Raw genomic sequence first — 27,441 nt, 5'->3', positions numbered from 1 at the left:
AAACCAAAGGCCAGGCAGAACAGCTCTGTCTTGCAGGCCCTGCGGAAAGATGTCAACCCCCGCAGGGCCTTGGTCTCTTGTGACAGAGCGTTCCACCAAGTCGGGGCCAGTGCTGAAAAGGCCCTGGGTGTGGAAGCAGAGCTGTGGAAAGACCTCACCGTCAGCTGGAGCATGAAAACGTAATGCGAACCTGCTAGATCAGGGCCATGGCCCACCTAGGCCAGCATCCTGACCTCGCAGTCGCCAACCAGAGGCCTGTGGGAAACTCACAAGCAGGATTCGAACACAGCAGCAACTCTGTCCTCCTGCGGTTTCCTGCAGCTGCTATTCAGAAGCATTGCTAGCCCCGACTGTGGAGGCAGAGCTGAGCCACTGTGTCTAGTAGCCTCTGATAGCCCTCTCCTCTCCCATAATTTCATCAAATCCTCTTTTAAAGCCATCATTGCCCCTTGTGGCAGGGAGTTCCATAGTCTAACTGTGCACGGTGTGAAGGATTTTCCTTCATCTGCCCTGAATCTTCCGGCATCGAGCTTCACTGTATGTCTGCGAGTTCTGGAGCCGAGAAACCCTGGTTGTACGGCGCAATTACTCTGAATTAATATACGGAGACTTCATAAATGTTTATTTGCATGCCGAGTGTGCCCTACATTCACGTATTTGTGATCTGACGGCTGATTTTTCAATGCTGGCATGTTTGATGCCAGCATGCTCATTTGAAATGTTGAAAGATCTTTGCAAATATGAGCTTTCTCTTTTACGAAGGCCTGGTGGACGTTTGCCTCGCGTTTGCTTTAACAGAATAATGGGCCCAGTGGTCAGAGAAAACAATTCCTTCTGGGCACCAGCGAGAGAGTTTTAGCCAGCAACACTTACTGTGGAAGATAAGAAAGAGGAGGAAGGTCTGCCTTGGCATAGAATTGTAGAGTTGGAAGGGACCACAAGGGTCATCTAGTCCAACCCCCTACAATGCGGGAAACTCAGCTCAAGCATCCAGGACAGAGGGCCATCTAACCTCTGCTTAAAAACCTCCATGGAAGGAGACTCCACCTCCCACCGAAGGAGACCTTTCCATTGTCGTCAACAACAACAACAACAACAACAACAACAACAACAACAACAACAACAACAACAACAATTTATTATTTCTACCCCACCCATCTGGCTGGGTTTCCCCAGCCACCCCGGGTGGCTTCCAACAACTCTTACTGTCAGAAAGTTTCCCTGGTGTTTAATCAGAATCTCCTTCCTTGTAACTTGAAGCCATGGGTTCAAGTCCTACCCTGCTACACGGTCCTACACCGTGCATAGTTAGACTATGGAACTCCCTGCCACAAGGGGCAATGATGGCTTTAAAAGAGGATTAGATGAAATTATGGGAGAGGAGAGGGCTATCAGAGGCTACTAGACACAGTGGCTCAGCTCTGCCTCCACAGTCGGGGCTAGCAGGAGAAAACAAACTTGCTCCCTCTTCCATGTAACAGCCCTGGAGATATTTGAAGATGGCTCTCATATCTCCTCTCTGTCTCCTCTTCTCCAGGCTAAACTTACCCGGCTCCTTCAACCACTCCTCATAAGGCTTAGTTTCCAGACCCTTGATCATTTTGGTTGCCCTCCTCTGCACATGTTCCAGCTTACATTATCAACATCCTTAAGTTGTGGTGCCCAGAACTGGACACAGGACTCCAGGTGTGGCCTGGCCAAGGCAGAACAGAGTGGGGCTATTCCTTCCCTTGATCTGGACAACTGACTTCGGTTGATGCAGCCTAGAACATCATTAGGTTTTTTTGCTGCTGCATCACACTGTTGATTCATTTTAAGCCTGCGGCCCCCCGAGACCTCTAGATCAGGTGTCAGCAAACTTACCGTGCCTCGGGCCGGTGTCTCCAGCGCCGATCATGCAGTGGGCCACAGGTTGGGGAGTGCATGCCCATACGCATGCACACACGCTATTTCCGGCGCACTTCCAGGTCGGAGGAGCACCGGAAAGAGCTTGTGCATGGGCCTTCTCTGACCCAGATGTGCACCGGAAATAACGCTTGCACATGCACAAATAACGCTTGCACATGCACACAAGCTATTTCCGGTGCAGTGCAGCGCCGGTAAGAGTGGGGAGCGGCAGCGGGCAGCAGGGGTTGCTGTGGGCTGGATAAACAAGTCCCTCGGGCCTTATCCAGCCCGCGGGCCTTAGTTTGGGGAACCCTGATCTAGGTCACTTTCACATGTTCTGCTAGTAAGCAAGGTGTCCCCCATCATATATTTCTGCATCTAGTTCTTCCTGCCTAGAACGTCTACTCTCATTGCTGCTCCCTGCAGATATCATTCCCAAGCCCCCTTTTCTCAAAACGTTTACTGGGGAGGGGGCAGGATAACTTCAGCAAGTTGGAATGACCCACAAGTATTGCTTGGTAACAGTCAAATGCACAAAGCTAGGGCAGACTCTCACCAAATGCCACCTGGGACTATAAGCCCCAGAGGTTAGTACGAAAAGGCGCGAATTCGCTACCAACCTCCTGCCCCAGTAATGCAAAAAGAAAGAAAGAAAGTGAACTTGAATCGGGTGTGATGGAGCACAACTTGTGACAAGACACCTTCTCATTCAATGTGTGAAATGCAGGGAAGTGTGACAAAGTGTCAGAGACATATACACACTCCTAGGTTCCCAAAAATGACATAGCATAAGACAAATGCAGTGGCACCTCGGGTTAAGAACTTAATTCGTTCTGGAAGTCCGTTCTTAACCTGAAACTGTTCTTAACCTGAAGCACCACTTTAGCTAATGGGGCCTCCTGCTGCTGCCGCGCCGCCGGAGCACGATTTCTGTTCTCATCCTGAAGCAAAGTTCTTAACCCGAGGTACTATTTCTGGGTTAGTGGAGTCTGTAACCTGAAGCGTCTGTAACCCGAGGTACCACTGTAGTTACTGCCCCTTGATCAGAAGAGCAAGCAAAATACAACACAGTCCCTGTCCGAAAAGGGTTACAGTCTCTTTTCGACAGGCGAAACCAGATGGAAAGGAAACCAACTTGAACCAGCTTCCTGGGCTGCCACAAAAACCGCTTAACCCAGGGACCTTCCGGTAAGTGACATCTAGCACAGTTGCTGAATTTGACTGGTGCACCGCATCCTGAAGTCTGCAGACGAGTGTCCAAAGTGGGACATTTAGCTTGGAGAAGAGAAGACTGAGAGATGATAGGATAAAGGTAAAGGTAAAGGGATCGCTGGCCATTAGGTCCAGTCGTTGCCGACTCTGGTTATGGCGCTCATCTCGCTTTACTGGCCAAGGGAGCCGGTGTAGGGCTTCCGGGTCATGTGGCCAGCATGACTAAGCCGCTTCTGGTGAACCAGAGCAGCGCACGGAAACGGCGTTTACCTTCCCGCCGGAGCGGTACCTATTTCTCTACTTGCACTTTGACGTGCTTTCGAACTGCAAGGTTGGCAGGAGCAGGGACCGAGCAACGGGAGCTCAGCCCGTCAGGGGGTTCGAACCGCCAACTTCTGATCGGCAAGCCCTAGGCTCTGTGGTTTCACCCACAGCACCACTCACATCCCATGTATTTGTTGTGATGATAGGATAGCTGTCTCCAAAGATCTGAAGGGTGGTCCCGCGGAAGATGGAGCAAGCTTGTTTTCTCCTGCTCTGGAGGGCAGGACCTGAACCGATGGCTTCAAATGACAAGGAAGGAGATTGCAGCTATATATTAGGAAGAAATTTCTGATGCTAAAAGCTGTTCGAACTACCTCGGAAAGTGGGGGCCTGGATTCCCCTTCATTAGAGCTTTTTAGACAGGGGTTGCATGGCCATCTGTCCGGGGTTCGTTAGCTGTGGTTCCTGCATTGCAGGGGGGTTGGACTAGATGACCCCTGGAGAGCCCCTTCCCTTTCTACAATTCTATGATTCCAAAATGGTCCAGATTTCCATTTTGCCTCCAGCAATCACAGATTTGTTATCTGAGGTTTCCCCTCCTCCAAACCAACAGCAACAACAATTTATTACCTGTACCTCACCCATCTGGCTGGGTTACCCTAACCTGGCTTCCAACAGAATATAAAACAAAACATCATGATGCCTTATGAGGAACGGCTAAGGGAGCTGGGCATGTTTAGCCTGGAGAAGAGGAGGTTAAGGGGTGATATGATAGCCATGTTCAAATATATAAAAGGATGTCACATAGAGGAAGGAGAAAGGTTGTTTTCTGCTGCTCCAGAGAAGTGGACACGGAGCAATGGATCCAAACTACAAGAAAGAAGATTCCACCTAAACATTAGGAAGAACTTCCTGACAGTAAGAGCTGTTCGACAGTGGAATTTGCTGCCAAGGAGTGTGGTGGAGTCTCCTACTTTGGAGGTCTTTAAGCAGAGGCTTGACAACCATATGTCAGGAGTGCTCTGATGGTGTTTCCTGCTTGGCAGGGGGTTGGACTCGATGGCCCTTGTGGTCTCTTCCAACTCTATGATTCTATGATTCTATGATCAAACATTAAGAGCTTCCCTACGCAGGGCTGCCTTCAGATTTCTTCTGAAAGTTGTTTATCTCTGACATCTGGTGGGAGGGCATTCCACGGGGCAGGCACAACTACCAAGAAGGCCCTAACAACAATTGTTTTCCTAATCGCATACCGTATTAAATGCTTTTGCTTTGAAATGAGCAATTGGAGGGGCTTCAAGGAGAGGATTCTGGCTCAAATGATGAGCAGCCAACTTGGGCGTGTTATCACTCAGCCTCAGTTCCTCATCTGTAACATGGGCGCAGCAATGACATACCTTGAACATTAACGCCTTCCTTTGAAATAAGGATTTTAATAACCCCAGACCCTGGTTCCATCTCTTCAAAACTCTAGCACGAAAATCCCCTGGGCATTGCAGAATAGACCACATATTCAATGACTCTGCCTAAGAGACCTGCTTGCATGAATGAGCACCATTTGGCAACTTCCCATTCTTTCTCCTGACACCTCACTCTTTTTGCACCAAACAACTTTCTTTGAATTGAACAAAATTGCCATCCAAAAGGCATGAATTCCTCGCCCGGATTTCCCTTAATGTTTCCTAATGTTTCCCTCATGTTTTAGAGTCCAATGACATTCTTTCCCGTGACTGAAAACACACATTTCCCCTTTGGTGGTTTCTGCAGCCCCTTAAACAAGGAAACCCGTGATGCAGCGCAACTACGACTGAGGTGGGATTTGAGAGCATTGATGCTGAAATCCGAGCTGGGCTTTCCACAGAAATCCACTGCTTGGGATCTGGAAGCAGAACCGCCAAAAGGAATTCCTCCTATGGGCTTTGCACTTGCTCAACTCTAAGCCTCTGTGTGCAAAACCATGCCCCTTTTGCATACTGTACAGCACTTGGCACAAGTCAAGGATGGCACGGTGCCTTCTCCAATTCAAAATAGTGAGCTCTAGAAACCTGGGGAATCTGCTTTGTCTGCCTTATTCAGTGCCGTCCACTCTGACTGGCAGCCGCTCTCAAAGGTTTCAGGCAGGAGAGTCTTCCAGCCTCACCTGGAGGTTCCAGGGGTTGAACCCAGCCCTTCTGCATTCAAAGCAGCTGCCCTGCCAGCAAGCTACAGCCCTTTCTAGCTAGAAAACGGAGCTTTATTCTTCCTTAGCAAATTTCCTTCGGAATATTGGTTCTCCCGTCCACGCACACACACCAGAATGCAAACATGACAAAGGTCGGTTTTGCATTAAATATCTCCCAGAGAAAAGAGATCACAGGGGGAGTTTCTGTGACCCTGCAAACCTTCCACAATATTTCTGAAAACGTATCGCCCATTTTTATTTATTTTTTGCAAACTTAACCACAGGGCTCTTCTTAAACTCTGTCGCCTGGCTTATTACAGACCCCAAAGTAGTTCGCAAACCCTCTAGTTGCAATATTAATACTCAGCCATCATTCCAGTTAACCCTTGCTGGCCCGCATCCACGGCGGCTCTGATTCTGCAGCTACAACTGAGGCGGCGCATCTCCAGAAAGCAAGATCTCAACCTCCGAGCATTCATAACTGCCTTATGGATAACACTCCCGACAATCTGGATTTCATGCAACGGTTACTATGAGATACTGCGATAGCAAATTTGCACATGCAGAGTGGAGAAGAGGGAGGGAGACAGGGGGGGGGGCTCTTTTCTTTTCTCCAGCTACATCAGATAGAGGGGAAGGGGGGAGAGAGAGAAGAAAAGAAAACTGGAATAATAGAACCTCTTACGGCAGAGACTAAAGGAGTCCGTATTGAATTCTGTTTTGTGAGTCACTGTCAGCTAATTGGATGGTCTGTGCGGGGAGAGCTACACAGAAAACCTCTGCAATCCTCGCCTCTAGAATTTGCTCCTTGCTTTTCATCCTTCCATTCTGCCTGGAAAGACGCGAAAGATTTCAGGGGATGGGGGAGCAGAGACCCACACATTCGCTCCCCTCCTTATTTTGCCTGCTCCTCCAAAGGCCACGGTGTGACATTTCCAACCTACTCCCAGTGTGGGGTGGGTGGTGTTTTTTTAACCCTACACCTGGCTGGCACAGAGACCCGAGCGTTGGAAAAATTGTTCATTTTACGGGCTCCTTGATGGGGGAGAAAATACAAAACACCCACCCACATCGAGGGGAGACGTGCGCCGCTGTGCAAAGCAAGGCAGAAGCATTCTTTCTCGCTCTTCGCTTTTTCCCAACCCAGAGAATTTTGCACATCAGCCTGACAGCATGCCCGTGGGGAGACAGAGAGAGAGCCTTACCTTCAGGGCTGGCCTGCCTGATCTCCCCGTTTTCACAGGTCCTGGAGCGAGCAGGTGATGGCAGCGGGCGCGGGAGATGGTCTGCGGAGGCTGCCCACCTGCCCAGGTGTCCTGGCTGCCCTCCTCGCACGCGGCGCCTGGATGAGGAGACGGAGCTCGGGGACGCACAGTCTCTCCTGCTTAGTCCATACCTGTGTTCTGGGTCCTGCAAAGGAGAGACAGAGGGAGAAATGCTTTTCCTTCCCAGAGAGGGCGGTAGCAGCTCTTATCTGCTGTGCCTTTGGAAGGAGGCAGAGAGAGAGCGAGCGAGAGAGCGAGGAAGGCGCGCCAGACCAAAAACCTCTCTCCAATTCCAAGGAGGTGGCGGTGGGGGGAGGCGGGATAGGATAATCTGACCCAACCGCCCCGGGGGGGGGGGGACCAGCGACAGCGAGACCCTTTGTCGGGGCTGGGGAGGCCGAGGAGGCGGTGAGATGGAGAGAGAAGGAGGAGCGGAGGCTTTTCCTGGGCTCAGCAGCACCCATCAGCTGACTGCAATCTCCGTGCCTCCATTTCCAAGGGAGCCACAGAGAAAAGAGAGGGGGAGTGGAAATGGGTGCGAGGGGGGGTGCGAGGAGGAGGAGGAAGAGGAGGAGGGGAGATGCGGGAGGCCAAACTGGAAGGGTCTCTCTGGGCTGGAGGAAGGAGTTTGCAGCTGCTCAGGAGGCTGAGGGCGGGTGGGTAGGGAGGGGGGTTTGGCACGGCTCTCGGGCTCCCCCCTTCCACTCAACAAGCACCCCTAACCCCAGCTGGCTGTGCACTGTGAAGCAGCCTCTCTGCTCCATGGCAGCCCCTCCTGCGCCGTCTGGCTGCGGGGCTGCGATGCCAGGGGGGGCCGTTGCCCTTCTGTCTCTGCCCTGTGCCAAGCGCCCATGTTTTTTTTTTTTTTTGGGGGGGGGGGAGAGGCAGCCGGCACAGCACCAGGGCCAGCGCGAACCTCTCCACGTTTTGCAAAACACCCCCTTTTGCGTTCCTTTTCTCCCTCCCCGGAGCGAAAGGGGCGTGTGTGTGTGTGTGTGTGTGCCAGCTTGCACACCCAGGCGCAAGGTCACTCGACGCGCACACTCGATATATTTGCGCGTGCATTGCACCGACTGCAGAACTGAGCGCCAACCCGCGCTGCAGTTTTGCAGCCGAGGAATCGCCCCCCAAAAGATGCAACAACGATGGCTCGGCTCTGCTTCTGAGTACCAGTTGCAGGAAACTGCGGGCGAGGAGAGTGGCGCTTGTGCTCTCGGCTCCTCCTGGCGGGTTTCCCATACTGGGCATACTGGGAAAGTGGTTGGCCGTTGTCCCGATCCACCTACGTGGGTTCTTAATTCTGCAGCCCGGTTCCCCGCACGACCCTCTGCAACCGTGGCGGGGTTTATAAATCCCAGCAGTATGGCGCACCGGTTAGAGCGCCAGAGTGCCTCTCAGCTTAAACTACCTGGCAGGGTTGTTGCGGCGATTAAATGAGGAAAGGGGAGGACCGCGCGCACCGCTCTGAGCTCCTTGGAGGAAAAGGTGGAATGTGGATGTAAGAAATGAGTAAATAATAGTAAAGGAAAATAAAATATATAATATATTAGGATTGCAGCACAGTACTAAAAATCCATGGACTCTCAGCAGACTGAGAGTCAAAAGGGCAAAAGATACACGGGTAACAGCCGAGACTCAGATGATTAATATTAAATAAATAAAATGGTGTTAGAATTCTGGGAGAATTGAAAAAGGCCTGCTGGCACCGAAAATGCATTAACATGGTTGCTTGGCAAGGCTCTATAGGGAGATGGGGGATTTTTTTGGCGGGGGGACACCACTGAGAAGCCCCTGTCTCTTGTGGCCACCCACCAGGGTGAGGGGGAACTCTGAGCTAGGAAAAGGAGAGAAATGAGCTTCGGTTCAAATTTTGAAAACCTACCTAATTCACACTCTCTGTGTGAACTGAACCTCAGCCAGCTCTCAAAGCCCACACTTCTCTGACCAAATAACCGAATGTGTGCATTGGGAAAAGCGTGCCGAAAATGCATTATAATTAAGGGGAATTTCTTGCAAAGACATGCAAGCAAGGCAAAATGGCATACAAATACCTGGATTTTAGGAACAACGCACACTGAACTGCTGGTGATTTTTCATGAGGACTTTTAACAAGATAATAAAATGCAACCCGAGGTAGAAATGGGGGGAACTGAACGCAATCCGCCCATCCCTAGTCAGAGCAGAGCCTCTATAGATGATCTCAGGTAGGTACGTTTTCTATTTGGAGCATTGGCCTCAGCAGTGCAGAGACAAGGCTCTGCTAGCGCCACGGACAGCTCCATGGAGAGCTGAGCATAGAGGTTGCTTCAGCAGCAGGCAGCCATCCTCGGGCTGGGACTTCAATTAGCTCCTGCAGCTCTTCCGCAGTAGTAGCTTCCTTTTTCTGCTGGGGCCTCTTCCATTTATAGAGACCCACCCTGTTTTAGCAGTTGCGGAGTCCGACAGAGCAAAGGAGACCCTGGTTCCTCTACAGCATGACATCCTCAGGCCGGAGAGCTGCTGTTACTCATCCGTGAGATAGCTCAGTTGGTAAAGCATGAGCCTTTTAATCTCAGGGTGGTGGGTTCAAGCCCCATGTTGGACAAAAAGATTCCTGCATTGTAGGGGGTTGGACTAGATGGCCCTCGCGATCCCTTTGAGCTGGACAATTCTATGATATTAGTACTATTGTTGTTGTTGTTTAGTCGTGTCCGACTCTTCCTGACTCTGTGGACCAGAGCACGCCAGCACTCCTGTCTTCCACTGCCTCCCGCAGTTTGGTCAAACTCATGCTGGTAGCTTCGAGAACACTGTCCCACCATCTCGTCCTCTGTCGTCCCCTTCTCCTTGTGCCCTCCATCTTTCCCAACGTCAGGGTCTTTTCCAGGGAGTCTTCTCTTCTCATGAGGTGGCCAAAGTATTGAAGCCTCAGCTTCAGGATCTGTCCTTCCAGTGAGCACTCGGGGCTGATTTCCTTCAGAATGGACAGGTTTGATCTTCTTGCAGTCCATGGGACTCTCAAGAGTCTCCTCCAGCACCAGAATTCAAAAGCATCAGTTCTTCAGCGATCAGCTTTCTTTATGGTCCAGCTCTCACTTCCATACGTCACTGCTGGGAAAATCAAAGCTTTAACTATACGGACCTTTGTTGACAAGGTGATGTCTCTGCTTTTTAAGATGCTGTCTAGGTTTGTCATTGCTTTTCCCCCAAGAAGCAGGCGTCTTTTAATTTCGTGGCTGTGGTCACCACCTGCAGTGATCATGGAGCCCAAAAAAGTAAAATCTCTCACTGCCTCCATTTCTTCCCCTTCTATTTGCCAGGAGGTGATGGGCCCAGTGGCCATGATCTTGGTTTTTTTGATGTTGAGCTTCAGACCATATTTTGCACTCTCCTCTTTCATGCTCACTAAAAGATTAGTATTATTACTAATACATTATCATCATCATCATCATCATCATCATCATTTACATGAATAGCCTGCCTTTCTTCCAGGAAGCTCAAGGTGGCATACATACTTTCCCGCCTTCCCATTTTATCCTCACAACACCCCTGTGAGGTAGGTTAGGCTGAGAGGCAGCCACTGCAAGGTCACACTCAGTGAGCTCCATGGCTGAGTGGGGATTTGAACCCTGTCCTTCTAGGTCCTAGTCTGACACTCTTACCGGTTAGCCACACTCTGCCAGAGCTGGCTGAGGGGCAGAGAGTGGCAGAGAGACCAATGGTAGGAGAAGCCAGAGGTCAGTGGGCAATGCCCCATCTCCTGAAATGGAACAGCCCCCACCGCTGTGGGGGTCCTTGAGAGTATCCTTTCTTTCATTCGACACACCACCTCTCTGCTGGTCTACCTTCCTCAACCTCTCGTTGCTCCCATGCTATACATACATACATACATACATACATATACATATATATATATAGTGTGTGTGTGTGTGTGTTTTAACATATCATTTTCAACAGTAATTAAACATACTTTTACATCTTATTCAATTTTTTCAACTTCCATCAGTCCTGTCTGAAAACTTTCCAATCTAATCTCTTAGTATGCATTTCTTATTTTCCCTATTACATTTCAAACTCATAACCAATATCTCTACTTTGTAACACTTCGTATATTTCTCCTCACAAAACTTCTTGTAGTCCTACTAGCGTAATTTGTTGATTACAGTTGCTCTTCAAATAATTCATATACTTCTTCCAGTCTTCTGTGAATCTCTAGTCCCGCAGTTTTCGAATCCTTCCTGTCATTTTGTCCATTAATTTCGTCTGCCATTCTTCTTTCGTCAGAATTTCTTCTTGCTTCCATTTCTGGGCTAACAGTACTCTTGCCACTACAGTTGCATATAAGAACAATTACAATCTTGTCTATTAATGTCTTGGCCAGGTAAAAATGCTTCTGTTTTTTTTTAAAAGAATGTATATTTCAACATCTTTTTCATCTCATTATATATCATTTCCCAGAAGTTCTTTACTTTCTTGCCCCCATGCTTCAGTTAAAGCCCAGGGGAAGGTGTTGTGATGCAAGGACTTCCACGGAGCTTTCTCCATTCAGGAATCCTGGGCACCCAGAGCTCTTCTGCCTGCCTGGGAATGTGTGTCCTTGATCTCTGATCATGCCTTTTCCTTGCCTGGGTGGAGGAAGGCAAGAGAGCGAGAGCATGTGCAGAAAGCAGCCTACCCCACAAAGCTTACATCCATGGCCCCGCCTACTTGTGTCTGAAGCCCCGCCTACCATGGCATGTGGCCCCGGGAACATTGCCCAGGAGGAGATGTGGCCCTTGGGCTGATCATGGTCCCCCATGCTCGTGAAGGGAAACAGGAGAATAATTTCCCCCTACCCTGAAGCGGTTGCGTCACGCAGTTCTGTGGTTCCGTTTGCAAAATTGCCATTTTCTTCGGCTGCGGTCAGGTCGGGTCAGGGCTTCGCCTTAATTTGTCAGCTTCATTTGCTTTCGGCTTTGCCTGCCATGTGACGATCACTTGATTTCTCCCAATTGCGTTATCACACTTTTTCTATTTCCAGCATCTGGTACAGTTTGGACAATCTGTGCTCTCTCCGATGGTTGTTTTCTTTTTATTATTACAAAAAAAATGATATCACAATGTGTGCTTTGGGTTTCTCCAGAAGGATTTGAGCAGATGGGACTCCCAGGCTGTGTCCTTGTCTGTCAAGGCCCTGCCATAGGCAGCCAAGCGTGTGGAGGACTCGAGGCGCGATTCTCGGCGGAGCTGAGTCGGGGTGCTGGGACCGCTCCGCAGGAGCGTCGGTCCAGAGGCACGGGCAGATGGCAGGGTGGGCACCTGCCCTGAGAAGCCAAGGGGGCCTGGAGTGAGGAGGTAAGGGCAGCAGCCAGGGAGTCAGGCTGATGTGGGGCAAGGAGAAGGAGGCAGGGAGGCCCGGAGCTGAGCTGTTTACCCAGCAAAGGCCTGGAGGAAACCGGCGACCAGTTTATTGAGCAATCATCTGGATTTGCTTGCGTAGGTTAGACTTCACTGAGCGCTCCTAGAATCATAGAATTATAGAATCATAGAATGGGAAGGGACTCTGAAGATCATCCAGTCCAACCCCCTGCAATGTAGGAATATGCAGCTCTCCTATGCATTCTTATTTGTTTTGCTGGGCGGTTATATGGCAAGGAACCCCATTCTGATCTGCTCTCAGGCACTTATGCATCTTCCTGTTAATCATTTGACACTTTTCTTTCTTTCTTTCTTTCATTTTTATTTCTTAAACTTTTATTGATAAATGCAATACTTACAAACACAAACCAGAACAGTGAACAAACTTATTATACATAGATACATACACCTCTCAACTTAGATTACAAAAAACCCCATACAAACTAAACATACATACATAAATTTTGACTTCCCTCCACCTATATGTGGCTTCCTTTGGTTCTTTTCTTCTTATCAATATTATTTTTGACTATATCATCTTATACCCATTTCTTCTTCATTTTTTAATCTATAAGTTTCATTCATTGCATATTGATATATTAATACCAGAACAATGTTTTTTGATGTATTCCTTCACGCAAGTCCACTCCTCTATCAGTTTTTGGGCCTGCACTTTTCAATGCATTTCGCGGCCATCCTTTCCAGAGATCTCTGCTGTGATATGGTCATCCTTTGCACCTCAAGGACTGCCTCTCTCCATATGAACCTACTTGGACCGTGAGATCATCCTCTGAGGCCCTTCTTTGTGTGTTTCCTCCTCGAGAGGTCCAGAGGGTGGCAACATGAAAACAGGGCCTTCTCTGCAGTGGCTCCCCGTCTGTGGAATGCTCTCCCCAGTGAAGTTCACCTGGCACCTTCATTATACAGTGGTACCTCGGGTTACAAACGCTTCAGGTTACAAACTCCGCTAACCCGGAAGTAGTACCTTGGGTTGAGAACTTTGCCCTGTGGGATGTAAACACAGGAGCAGTCAATGACAACATTCCTAGAGTGTACATGTTAGAACATGGGGAGGGATGTCTGTCCAGCAAGCAGGTAAACTTCCTGGGGACGGACTTCCTCCGCATGTGACCAGAGGTGGGTGTGGCCTCACCTGTGCAGGTAATGACAAAAAGCACAGGGCAGGCAGCCATCTCTCTCTCTCTGCCATTTTTCTTTCGATGAGGAAACATCCAAGGATGCTCTCTTGGCTCCCAGCCAAGAGAGGAGATAAGGACTATCTTGCTACAAGATAGATTCTGAATGTATGTAACCTTTTTTAAGCCTGTCTGCCTTCTGGGATCATATTGTGAACAGAACGTGAGTAAACTCTTTTATACTTTTATGAAGACTGTGTCGTGTCTTGTATTTCAAGAGGGAACAAAGGGGAAATTACCAGAGTAATTATTATAGAGGTTCTAGCGAACCTGTGCAAGCGTTATTGTTGCAAACTTAAAGGGGAATGTCTATAAACTCTGCTGATATTTTGGGAACTTGTTAGCACAAGTTGGATAAGGATATAATCCCACAATATATCCTCTCCTGCACCCCAGAACATTCCCACATGCCCCAGGATGAAAATGGAAATTGCACGGCGGTGGTGTGACGGCAGCGGGAGGCCCCATTAGCTAAAGTGGTACCTCAGGTTAAGAACGGTTTCAGGTTAAGAACGGACCTCCAGAACGAATTAAATTTGTAACCCAAGGTACCACTGTACACCTTTAGGCACCAGGCAAAAACATTCCTCTTTAACCAGGCCTTTGGCTGAGACATCCAATGCCCTTTTCAAATGTGTTGTGGAAACAGGGATTGTTGGGTTGTCTTTATTTTTATAATTCATTTCATGTTTTTTATATTGTAGTTTTGTGTTGTGAACTGCCCTACAGGGATTGGGTGGTATATCGATTTAACAACAACAAGAACAACTTCTTATATATACCTCATCCATCTGGCTGGGTTTCTCCAGCCACTCTGGGCGGCTCCCAACAGAACACTAATGACAATAATAAAAAAGCAACAACATCAAACATTAAAAACTTCCCTAAACAGGGCTGCCTTCAGATGTCTTCTAAAAGTCTGATAGTTGTTTATTTCCTTGACATCTGATGGGAGGGCCTTCCACAGAGCTGGTGCCACCACTGAGAAGGCCCTCTGCCTGGTTCCCTGTAACCTCACTTCTCGCAGTGAGGGAACCGCCTGAAGGCTCTCAGAGCTGGACCTCAGTGTCCAGGCAGAACGATAGAGGTGGAGACGCTCCTTCAGGTATACAGGACCTTTGGCCGTTTAGGGCTTTAAAGGTCAGCACCAACACTTTGAACTGTGCTCGGAAACGTATTGGGAAACAGCAATAATTTCCCCATCACTTTCCTGACTGTGAACAGTCTGAAAAATGGGTAGATAGTGTCAGTCTCCCACATCTCAGTAGGGCTCCCAGCCAGTCAGAGAAACTATGCAGCCAGGCTGTAGTTGTTGTTGTTGTTGTTGTTGTTGTTGTTGTTGTTGTTGTTGTTGTTGTTGTTATTAGTAGTAGTAGTAGTAGTAGTAGTAGTAGTAGTAGTAGTAGTATTGTCTACAATGACCAACAGCAGATCACCAGCATTTCAGGCAGGGAATCTTTCCCAGCCGTACTTGGGCATGTATTCAGAACAGCATTCAAAACAGATGTTCCACCCCTGAGCTATGGCCCTTTTTCAAATGTTGTGGATGCGCCCAGAGCCCAGAAGAGCCCCCGAGTTCCAGTCAGCAACAACCTTTGCATTTCTTCTGGGCTCCGCTAGGTGGCAGCACAAGTTGGTCCTGTTCTACCATAGCAGTGGGAGGGTCCTCAGTTGCTTGGAAGCCCAAGCCAATAATAGAATTGTAGAGTCAAAAGGGACCCTGAGGGTCATCTAGTCCAACCCCCCCTTGCAATGCAGGATTTTCTTTGCCCAACCTGGGGCTCAAACCCATGAACCTGAGATTAAGAGTCTTGTTCTCTGCCAATGGAGCTATCGCCATTTAATTTGTTCTTAGGTACATATGCTAGCTAAACGGGCAACCGCTGTGTCATGACGTATCTAGGGAAGGGGTGTTTGCACAGTTTGTGCGCTTGAACCTAATGAACAGCTTAGGTGTGAGAAGACAGCATTGATCTATGACATCTGTGGCTTTTGAGCCAAACTGTGTTTCCCATCTGTGTTGAGATGCAGCAGCCTGGAGGTCCCTACAGAGACAGGGAGTTTTACAAAGTTAGGTTTGTGGGGTGTGAAACACAGAGTGGTCAAATACAACATTCCTAGAGTGGACATAAAAAGGGGATGTCTGAACCAGCCAGTCAGAACTTCCTGTTTCCTCCTGGGCTGGGACAAACTTCCTCTACATGTGACCAGAGGTGGGCGTGGCCTCACCTGTGCAGGTAACAAAAGCGCAGGACTGGCCACCACATCTCTCTCTTCTCCATTTTGCTTTCGTCGAAGAAGCATCAGCCTGAGACAAAGGAACTATCTCCTTATGGGATAGACTCCACGTGTATATATTTTGTAACTTAAGTCTGCCTTCTGGGGTCCATCTGTGAACAGCATGTGTGAGTAAACTATTTTATACTTTTATACAAGGTTATGTCGTGTCTATTCTTTTTAAGAAGGAATAAAGCGGAACAATCAGGAAACTTATTTTAGAGGCTTATAGAAGCCTGGCAAACCTATCCGCTGTGAAAGTTTAAAAGGGGAATGTTGCTCTGATTCCAGCCACAACTCATTCCCCTTCTCACAGAGAAGATCCCCTACACAATTGCATTTCCAAACACTGCCTTCAGCACACTGAAACGGGAGCGAGAGGAACGTTCCAAAATGTGAGCTTCGAAATGACAAATCTGGGGCATGGTTTTCCCCTCTCTTTTATTACCATATCAAAAAACCCAGAGAGCCATCTAACAATGAAATTGTCTCTTAAGAATTAATGCAAACATTAAAACAGTTGCTGAAGTCTTTCCAAACATCTCAAGACGTTGCTTACAACCACACCACCTGCCCCAGGCCTGGCTTTGCCAGTGTAGTTTACTAAACAGAGATAAACATATCCCTGCTGAGCCCCTTTGTGTGAGCTGTGATTAAATCAGGAAGTATCTGACTGACCATAGTGTCCCAGTTCCTCTAAACCGGGAAACAATGGTTAGCAGCTCCAGAACATACCAGGATAGTAGGTCAGCTTCAAACCGTGGTTATATCCTGGCTTGTTCCAAACCTGCTAACCATACTTTCCTGGTCTGTACGAAATGGGAAGCTGTGGGGAATTAGATATTTCTTGGTTTAATCGTGGTTTACAGCAATGAGTGGAGTGGGGGGAAAACTCCTTGCCAAGGCAAAAAACTTGGGCATATATCTTGGGTTATTTAAACCAAAGTATGTAATTGTAATTAATTGTAAATTGTAATTAAAAGACGCCTGCTCCTTGGGAGAAAGGCGATGGCAAACCTAGACAGCATCTTAAAAAGCAGAGACATCACCTTACCAACAAAGGTCCATATAGTTAAAGCCATGGTTTTCCCAGTAGTGATGTATGGAAGTGAGAGCTGGACTATAAAGGCTGATTGCCAAAGAATTGATGCTTTTGAATTCTGGTGCTGGAGGAGACTCTTGAGAGTCTGCAAGAAGATCAAACCTATCCATTCTGAAGGAAATCAGCCCTGAGTGCTCACTGGAAGGACAGATCCTGAAGCTGAGGCTCCAATACTTTGGCCACCTCATGAGAAGAGAAGACTCCCTGGAAAAGACCCTGATGTTGGGAAAGATGGAGGGCGAGATGGTGGGACAATGTTCTCGAAGCTACACACATGAGTCTGACCAAACTGCGGGAGGCAGTGGAAGACAGAAGTGCCTGGCGTGCTCTGGTCCATGGGGTCATGAAGAGTCGGACACGAGTAAACGACTAAACAACAACAGCTAGTACACCATCTTTCCCCTTTGTCATTGTAAAACGAGCTTAAGGATTGGTTTTTTAAAAAATAAACACACACACACAAGATCTTATTTGCAAATTAACAGATTCTACCCAGGCCCACAAAATCTGCTACCTCCTTGTGGATATAGATGTCGTTACAACTTCCAGGACAGCTTTTCGGCCAAATGGATCGTCATCTTGGAGAGAAATCAGTGAAAGGGCTTTGCTATCCCTCCTAGTGGAGATCAATTGCTGCAAACTCCTGTATTGCAATGAATATTACCGTATTTTTCGCACTATAGGACGCACTTTTTCCCCTCCAAAAATGAAGGGGAAATGTGTGTGCGTCCTATGGTGCGAATGCAGGCTTTTGCTGAAGCCTGGAGAGCGAGAGGGGTCCGTGCGCACCGACCCCTCTCGCTCTCCAGGCTTCAGGAAGCTATCCCAAGTCTTGCAAGCCCGGCGGGATGTCCCGCGGGCTCGCAAGGCTTGCGGGCAGCAGCCTGCACCCAAAAGCTGGGGACAGCGGGGAGGCGCAGAGCCGCCACCCCGCTATTCCCCGACCTGATCTGGAGGCTGGCGGGGGGAGAAGCAAGCCTGCTTCTCCCCCCCACCATCCCCACAACCTCCAGATCAGGTCGTGGAAAAGCGGGATGGCGGCGCTCCGCTATCCCGCTTTTCCCCGACCTGATCGGGAGGCTGGCGGGGGGAGAAGCAAGCCTGCTTCTCCCCCCCACCAGCCCCACAACCTCCAGATCAGGTCGTGGAAAAGCGGGATGGCGGCGCTCCGCTATCCCGCTTTTCCCCGACCTGATCGGGAGGCTGGGGGAGGGAGAAGCAAGCCTGCTTCTCCCCCCCCCCACCATCCCCACAACCTCCAGATCAGGTCGGGGGAAAGCGGGATGGCGGCGCTCCGCTATCCCGCTTTTCCCCGACCTGATCGGGAGGCTGGGGGAGGGAGAAGCAAGCCTGCTTCTCCCCCCCCACCATCCCCACGACCTCCCGGCTTCAGGAGAGCCCCACCGCCAGCCCCACAAGCTCGGGGGACAGCGGGAGAGGCGCAGCGCGCCATCCCGCTGTCTCCCGACATGGTTTGGAGGTTGGCGGAAGGCTTCCTCCTCCCCCAGCCCCGCAAGTTCCCAGAGCGATGCCAAAGCATGGCTCTGGGTCCCGTTCTGGGGGAGGGGGAAGCTCGGGCTTCCCCGCCCCAGCCCCGCGCCTGGGGGGGGGATAAATTTTTTTTGCCTTTATTTCCCCCCCCCCCAATCTAGGTGCGTCCTATGGACCGGTGCGTCCAATAGTCCGAAAAATACGGTAAGTGCTGTTTGTGATTGTTCTCTCCCATTCCATGAACTTGCAGTGACCTTTGGTTGATGTAAATCAACTTTGCTTTCTACTTTAGCTGGAAAACTCCTGCCAAAAGGAAAACCTCCTCAAATCCCTTTCTAGGTCCTGAGCTTTCACTAAGCAATGCCAACAGACTTCCAAACCTGTTTCACCAGGCTTAAGGAATAGAAACTCGATTTAAAAACAAAAGAAAACAAAAAACAAAAAGGAGGGAAGAGGTAAGAGCCTTAAAGGAAATGGAGAGGAGGACAGTATAGATTTAGAACAATGGTTTGCAGAAGGTTATAGTTCAGAGGCTGCAGAGGTGTGCTGGGCCCGGGGGTAACCCGAGAACTGTAGTCCAGGTCCAGTCCAGAATCTGTAGGTTCCGCTAGGAGTCAGTCCGACAGGGCCAAGGCAGGACACAAGGCAGGAAACCAGGCAAGGACAGGTACAGGATGTAGCATACAGCAATGTTGCTCCCACAACCTGGGGCGGGCTCCAACAGCCTTTTCTCTTTGTCAGGGTAGCGGTTGGTCCTGATCCCCTGGCGACTCACCTCCCTGTCTCACCCGAAGGCAAGCACTCCTCCTGCGAGTACTCGGGTCTCTCCTTCTCCAGACCTTCATCTCTGCATCTCGGGAGACGTTGGTGGGTTACTAGACCCATGGGCTGCCTCAGCCTCCCCTGACCCAACCGGTAGTGGAGCAGCTGTAAGTGATGGCCCAGCTGAAGGCAACAAGGTCATCCCCGCATCTGGAGCCAGGGCAGGCTCAGGCCCTGGACTCGGCCCAGTTGGTGTTTGTTGCAAGGAACCTGTGCAGACTGGGACTCTTCAGGATCAGGCCCCAGACTTGGTTCAGATGCCACCTGAGGCAAAGGATCCAGTGCGGACTGAGACACCTCTGGTTCCGAGTCCGAGCCTGAGTCCCAGGCCATCACAAGAACAGTGGTTTGCAGAAGGTTATAGTTCAGAGGCTACACAGGGGAGAAGCTGGGAAATATTGGGAGAGGAGCAGCAGGAAGAAGAAGCCGCCCCAGGGGAGATACAGCTGACAGACTCAGTGTCTCTTGAAAGCATTCCTGAACCCCCTCTCCCAGGACCAGGCGTGCATTGAGAGTAGTGGAACAGAAAGCTCAGAGGCAGAAAGCAGACCAGCTGACGCAGGGATGACATACAATAGAAGACATAGAGGGGGTGGTACTTTACTCGTAGCAACGCCATTACCTGAGAGGTGCCTCCATCCGTCTCCCTCTGTGAATATTGAATAAAACACCATGGTAAGAACGTCTTGTTTTCCCATTTCTGGCTGCCAGCCGTGAGGGAGGTCAGTCTGATTCCCTGAAGCCTGACACTCGTGCATGTTGTTGAGATTGTAAGGATATCCCCAGCCGTGGCTGCAGCTGACCTGCTTCTGATGAGGCTAACGGCTGCAAAGCGCATTGAGGATTGCAAATACACACACACATATATTTAAAAACAATGTAGGCAATAATGCAGCAGGGTCTGAGCACCTCTCACCGCGGGACTGGTGAGTGGTTTTTCCTGCAGTTGCATCCATAATAGATGTGTTTTCTGAGGGGGTATTAATAAAGCTTCATGCATCATTCAAAAGAGACGGTGCATGGAAAGAGATCGAGCGGTGCTTACTCCGAGGAGAGGAGAGACTTCCGTCTTGCGGTGGTCGAGAGGCGCTGCTAACCAGCAGCCAGGCTCTCCTCCCTGCAATCCATAATCCATCTTTAATAATAATAATAATAATAATAATAATAATAATAATACATTTTATTCTTTACGTTTCCCAGGAGATTCCCTGAAACACATTATAAAAACTTGCATTCCCATAAATACACATCAACTTATAACGGTATATGCCTGCAAAACACGGGCTTATTAAGTGATCCGCAAGTTTGTATAAACCTCTGGAATCGGTCTTTGGTTTCCTGAAGAATTTGTGAACCAAATGAAGCTCCTGCAAATGTGCCTCTGTGCTCTGGCCAGTTTTAATTTGTGGGTCAATTTTTCCATATGGGCAATATGCCTTACTTTCCCGTATCAAGAGTTCAAGTTTGCAGCTTTTAAGTCCTTCCAGAATGGGACTATAACTATACATGCTGACCTTTAAAGCCCTAAACAGCCAAAGGTCCTGTATACCTGAAGGAGCGTCTCCACCCTTATCATCCAGCCCGGACACTGAAGTCCAGCTCTGAGGGCCTTCTGGCGGTTCCCTCACTGCGAGAAGCCAAGTTACAGGGAACCAGGCAGAGGGCCTTCTCGGTGGTGGTGCCTGCCCTGTGGAACACCCTCCCATCAGATGCCAAGGAAATAAACAACTACCTGACTTTTAGAAGACATCTGAAGGCAGACCTGTTTAGGGAAGTTTTTAATTTCTGATGTTTTAGCGTGTTCTTAATATTCTGTTGGGAGCTCCCCAGAGTGGCTGGGGAAACCCAGCCAGATGGGCAGGGTAGAAATAAATATATTATTATCAGTCCTAAGTGCTCACTGGAAGGACAGATCCTGAAGCTGAGGCTCCAATACTTTGGCCACCTCATGAGAAGAGAAGACTCCCTGGAAAAGACCCTGATGTTGGGAAAGATGGAGGGCACAAGGAGAAGGTGATGACAGAGGACAAGATGGTTGGACAGTGTTCTCGAAGCTACCAGCACTGCGGGAGGCAGTTGAAGACAGGAGTGCCTTGCAGGCCATGGGACTCTCAAGAGTCTCCTCCAGCACCATAATTGAAAAGCATCAGTTCTTCAGCGATCAGCCTTCTTTGTGGTCCGGCTCTCACTTCCATACATCACCACTGGGAAAACCAGAGCTTTAACTACTGTATACGGGCCTTTGTCCGCATGGTGATGTCTCTGCTTTTGAAGATGTTGTCTAGGTTTGTCATCGCTTTTCTCCCAAGAAGCAGGCATCTTCTCAGCCATAATGCTCACTGGGTGACTGTGTCGCTTGCTCTCAGCCTAACCGACCTCACAGGGTTGTCGTGAGGATAAGATGCGGAGGAGATGTATGCTGCCTTGAGCTCCTTAGAGGAAAGCTGGAGTAAAAATGTAATGGCTAGGGACCGGGGGCTATTGGTTTGTTTTTTATCATGCTTTTATTATTATTATTTTATGATTATCTTGCATTTGTATGTTGTCTTCCAGAGCGGCAAGGTGAGAATCAGAACCAGATTGTGATATAACTGCAGGAAACAATGTGGAACCTGAGCCTTGTTCACCATACGAACGGCGTTTGGTTGTTATGGGAACAACTCTGTTCTGAAGCCCCAGAGGGAAAACTAGAAGAATTTGGAAAGAGCGAGTGTCTCTCTTGACAACACATGCCAACACACGCGCGTCCATTACCTCGCGGGCTGCAGCTTTAAATAAACGTCGAGCGCAAACCCATTTGCAAAGAATGGGAAATGCGTTGAGATTGTTGCTCTGCTATTGAGTCACTGCATGTTCCTTGCACTGTGTTGTATTTTCAAATCCGGGCTATGCCGGCAGCTAAGTCTGCAAGCGCCTTGCAAAGTGAGCGCTCAGCAACCTCCCCTCCAGCAATGCCTGCAAGACACTAAATCTTCAGTCGTTGCAAAACCTGATTTCATAAAATAAATAAAAATAATAATCAATTTTTATTTATACCCCGCCCTTCCTAGTTCAAAAACAAATTTAAAACACTTAATTATAAAAGCAGCATAAAATACAGTATAAAAACATGAATAACAATAAAATTCAAAAATCAATTTAGGGGAAATAAGCATTAGATAACCCTCAGGGCTAGCTGGCTGAATTGGTCCTATTTGGGCCAGTGAGGAGGCCAGGGGAGAATTAGCTGTGGGGTCTCAGAGTGGGTAATCTTCATAAAAGGGGAGGGGGAGGGAAGAGAAGGGAAATAAAAGATCAGGCTGAATTCAAATTAAAGGCCAGGCGGAATAGCTCTGTCTTACAGGCCTGACGGAAGGAGGTTAAATCCTGCAGGGCCCTGGTCTCATGGGACAGAGCATTCCACCAGGTCGGAGCCATTACTGAAAAGGCCCTGGCCCTGGTGGAGGATAGTCTGACTTCCTTAGGGCCCGGGACCTTTAAACTATGGTTATTTGTTATATCTCGCTTTATTGGCCGAGGGAGCCAGAGTACAGCTTCCGGGTCATGTGGCCAGCATGACTAAGCCGCTTCTGGCGAACTAGAGCAGCGCACGGAAACGCCGTTTACCTTCCTGCCAGAGTGGTACCTATTTATCTACTTGCACTTTGACGTGCTTTCAAACTGCTAGGTTGGCAGGAGCAGGGACCGAGCAACAGGAGCTCACCCCGTCGCGGGGATTCAAACCACCAGCCTTCTGATCGGCAAGTCCTAGGCTCTGTGGTTTAACCCACAGCGCCACCTGTGTCCCTTTTTGCTAATTTAACTGGGGTTAAATACGTACCGCCGATGCATCATTTCCATGTAGTTCTGTTTCAGTCAAGTAAAGTACATGCAGTACTTTCAAATTCAAATCTATCTCCTAAAACGCTTCCAAAGCCTTTCCCAGTCCATCATTAATATATTATGTTGGTGGAGAGCATTTTAAACCTGCAGTTTCATAGCATATCAGGGCAGATGGGCCACTCTGGTGGTGGTCGGCCACTTGTCTGGAGCCATTTTACTTGGCTCCCCCAAGGAGAAGGCTATACCAAATCGCCTCCCAAGCTGAATTCGGCCTGCCTGGTTGCAGGGAGCAGCTGTAGCTCAAATACGGCACGGATGACAGCTGTGGCCTTGTTGACTGCGTGCTGGCAAAGTGCGGCGCATGGAGGTTGCAGCAGTCTGAGAGTGCTGACCTCTCTGTCGTTTGGTCTTTTCAACAGCAGCTCCTCACAGTCATCCAAACAAAAAGGCGAGGAAGCAGGAGGCTGACAGGATAATGGGAGGCAGAGTGACAGGTGTTTGGTTCTTTTAAAAAAATAAAAATTATTAGGAATTTCAACAAAACATTTTATCAAAAATCATATCATCCTTAATTCCCCCCTATTTCCCCCTCCCCCATCCCCATAAAATACCCCCCGACTTCCCTCAGCTCCTCTCTTTGGTTTATCAACAAGTGTTATTGTCTGCATGTTACAAAATTGTATGGATCATTAATTTATCTGACTGACTGTTATCAATAAAAAGTTTGTGAGTGTTTTTTCAAAACCTGCCAAGGAGTACAGTTCATTTTGTTGCTTCTTTAAGTACTTTGCAAAAGGTTCCCATTCATCTTTAAAGTCACAGTTATCCTTGTCCCGTAGTTTGTATGTCAATTTAGCCAGTTCCGCATAGTCCATCAGTTTTTCTTGCCATAGTTCTTTGGTCAGGATTTCCTCATTCTTCCATCCTTGTGCTATTAAGACTCTTGCTGCCGTTGTTGCACACATGAAAATATTTTTCAATTTCCTTAGCAGGCCTTTCCCTACAATCCCTAACAAAAATGCTTCAGGTTTTTTAAGAAATGTGGCGGGTGTTTGGTTCAATGGGGCCACCTGATTCCAAAGAGCATGGCACAATAATCTCTGTCCCTTTTGCCTTTGCAGCCTCCACATTTGGGTAATGGCGCTCCATGCGATGACAGGCACGGCAGCACTTTTTCCTCTCACGCCATTGGGCCCACTCTCACTTAGACAAATTGCCTCCAACTCACCGAACAACCCTTTATTCAAAGGTCTCTTTACCTTTCCCCTTAATCTTTTAGCCCAGCGTGTCCTGCTTTGTGAGGGGGTTACTAGTAAGTTGGGGTCTCAGACAGGTTTTCTTTAAATAAACGATAAAGATTGATTTTCCCCCTGTAGTGATGTATGGAAGTGAGAGCTGGACCGTCAAGAAGGCTGATCGCCGAAGAATTGATGCTTTTGAATTCTGGTGCTGGAGGAGACTCTTGAGAGTCCCATGGACTGCAAGAAGATCAAACCTCTCCATTCTGAAGGAAATCAGCCCTGAGTGCTCACTGGAAGGACAGATCCTGAAGCTGAGGCTCCAAGACTTTGGCCACCTCATGAGAAGAGAAGACTCCCTGGAAAAGACCCTGATGCTGGGAAAGATGGAGGGCACAAGCAGAAGGGGACGACAGATGGTGGGACAGTGTTCTCAAAGCTACCAGCATGAGTTTGACCAAACTGTGGGAGGCAGTGGAAGACAGGCATGCCTGGCGTGCTCCGGTCCAGGGGGTCACTGGGTCTGGGAGTTTTTCCTTTTCCTTGGAAGACTCTCTCCTCTCCAGACTAGATTTGAGTCCCAAGTAGGCTGTTCCTTTCCAGTTCCTACTTCTTCTGGCTCTGCCTCCCAGTAAAATTCCGGTCTGTTCCTCCTACAGGACACCACACTCTGTCCTTCACAATACGCTCAGAGTGACTACAGAAGCCTGCCTCATTCCTCACCAGGCTGACCATTAAGCTGCTCTACCTGCCAGAATCTGGAGCACATCTGCCTTCATCTCCGGTTATTGGCAGTGGGGTTGAAATGAAAGATTTACTATCCTGGGCCTATGTCAGCATTCTTGACGTAAACAGAGTTACAGTGGTACCTTGGTTCTCAAACTTAATCTGTTCCAGGAGTCCGTTCAACTCCTGAAATGGTTCAAAAACCAAGGCACAGCTTCTGATTGGTTGCAGGAGCTTCCTGCAGCCAATCGGAAGCCGCGTCGGATGTTCGGCTTCCAAAAAAACAGTCGCAAACCAGAACACTTACTTCCAGGTTTGCGGCGTTCGGGAGCCGATTTATTTGGGAGCCAAGTCATTTGAGTACCAAGGGACCACTGTACTGCATACAGTCTAATGTCCCAAACATTTGTTAAGATATTCCGTTCCGCCTTAAGAGGAACAGGCTGTTGTGTGTCACATACCTGTTTGCATTCCAGCACAGCTTGCTGGGAACTTCCATTTGTGTATGGCTTTTGCTTATGCTTCTTGCTTTGGACATGAAGGAGAGCAGACATGTTTTCTTTGTCCTGATGTATGCTAAATAAACTGCTGTAAATATGCTTTACACAGCCTCTCTCTCTCTGCCCTTCTGTTGCAAAGAGTTATTTTCTCTGCTGGCTTGCGTGCTCAGCTTCTGAAGGTTTCTGAGGTTTGAGTCGCAGTTACATGCTGATCCAAGGACCTGAGATTGCCCGGCTGCCGGCCGGTGGGCTGGAGCCAGCTGGGGGCCTGCCAATTGCCCCTGTTCCCTTGGACACATCCCACCAACATTGACAAGCTTAGAGCTCCAGGGGGCCACATTGCAGTGACTGACAGGGCCTGGGGCAAAAGTGTGCAGAGCAATGAATCTCTCAAAATACTAGACATGGTGGATATCCAGTGAAGGTGAATGTTGGAAGATTCAGGACACATAAAAGAATGTCCTTCTTCATGCAGCTCAGAGTTAAACTGTGGAACTCCCTGCCACATGAGGCAGTGATGGTCGCTAACCTGGATGGCTTTAAAAGAGGATAAGACAGCTTTTGGAGATGCAGAGCTCTGGGAACTCATGCCATGGAGAGCCTTGATAGAAAAATCACAGTGGGTGCAGGAGAATTACCCATGTGCTGGGCCAGGGGGTTAACCCGAGCAACGTGGTCCAGGTCTGGTCCCGAATCCAAGGGCTCTATGAGGAGTCAGTCCGAAAGGGCCAAGGCAGGACTCAAGGCAGGAAACCAGGCAAGGTCAGGCACAGGGTCTCAGGCAGGTTCTAGCAAACAGCAATGTTGCTCCTGCAACCTGGGGCAGGGTCCGACAGCCTTTGTCGGGTACTGGCCGGTCCTGATCCCCTAGCGACTCACCTCCCTGTCTCACCCGAAGGCGAGCACTCCTCCTGCAAGTACTCAGGTCTCTCCTTCTCTCAGACCTCAGTCTCTGCAGCTCAGGAGACATCGGTGGGTTACTAGACCCAGAGGCTGCCTCAGCCTCCCCTGACCCAACCGGTAGTGGAGCAGCTGTAAGTGATGGCCCAGCTGGAGGCAACGAGGTCATCCCCGCATCTGGAGCCAGGGCAGGCTCAGGCCCCTGACTCGGCCCAGCTGGTGCTTGTTGCAGGGGAACCTGTGCAGACTGGGACTCTTCAGGATCAGGCCCCAGCCTGAGGCAAAGGATCTGGTGCGGACTGAGACTCCTCCGGCTCCAAGTCTGAGCCTGAGTCCCAGACAAGGGGTGGTTTGGGCAGGAATCTGGATAGATTTGGAGAGGTGATATCTTTGGCTGTGGGGGGGGGGTCTCTGTTCCTCTCCACAAAGCAGATTCCTGGATCCTCTTTGCTGCTAAATGATCAGCTCTGCCTAAGAGACCCTTTCCCACTTACATCCAAAACACCTGTTGTGCTGCCTTCAGCTAAAACAGGGAACTAGGAATTGTCCCTCAGTCCCCACTACTGAAGGGTTTGGGTTTCTCGGGGGGGGGGATCTGGATTGGGGTCAAAGGTGGCGGTGAATATATGGAATTGGCAGAAATGACTGGCAGAATCCGAGACCAGGGAGAAGAAACGGTGGAAGAAGACTGGAAGAAATTTAAAGACTATTTGCAGAAATACTGTAAAATTAATGAATGTTAAAATGATGTTGGACTGAAAATAAGTGGTTTTGGTATTAAGGCTAATAAGAATATGTAAATATAGTTATATGGATGAAAATATATAGTTATAATAGGTCAAGAATACAGAGTAAAGATAAATGAAAGAGGGTAAGGATTTGCTGAAAGGACTTTGTAAACGGGAATACAAAAAGGGGAGGTGTGAGGAGGTCAAGGAAATAAGCAAATGAACTTAAAGATATTGAAAAATGGATTATTTCTTTTCTAAAATATTTTTTCTTTCCTTTTTTATTTTTTCAACTATCTTTTTTTGTATTTTGTGTGTGTAATTGTTGGTTTAATTATTTTTAATTTTTAAAATCTATGTTTAGTGTAAAATCTCAATAAATATTTAAAAAAACAACAACAAAGGTGGCGGCGAAAAGCAACATAGAAGAAATCTTAAAACTTTTTTTTAGATTAAAACAAATTTTGTTTATTG

The 27,441-nt window shown here is 48.7% G+C and overlaps 1 protein-coding gene across 2 annotated transcripts in view; it reads right to left on the bottom strand.

Annotated features, from left to right (window-relative positions):
* The window catches only part of FBXO41 (F-box protein 41), a 92,041-nt gene extending 84,720 nt beyond the window's left edge, over window positions 1–7,321 (bottom strand). For both annotated transcript variants that reach the window (XR_014011365.1, XM_081207030.1), the window contains exon 1: window positions 6,730–7,321. The gene's annotated coding sequence lies outside the window, so the exon portion shown is untranslated. The remainder of the gene's footprint in view (window positions 1–6,729) is intronic.
* Between the last annotated feature and the right edge of the window lie 20,120 nt (window positions 7,322–27,441).

Source organism: Podarcis bocagei (genome assembly GCF_964188305.1).
Source record: "Podarcis bocagei genome assembly, chromosome: 9".
Taxonomy (NCBI): Eukaryota; Metazoa; Chordata; class Lepidosauria; order Squamata; family Lacertidae; genus Podarcis; species Podarcis bocagei.
Note: the sequence above shows the minus strand (reverse complement) of the source record. Positions and strands in the feature narration are given on the sequence as shown.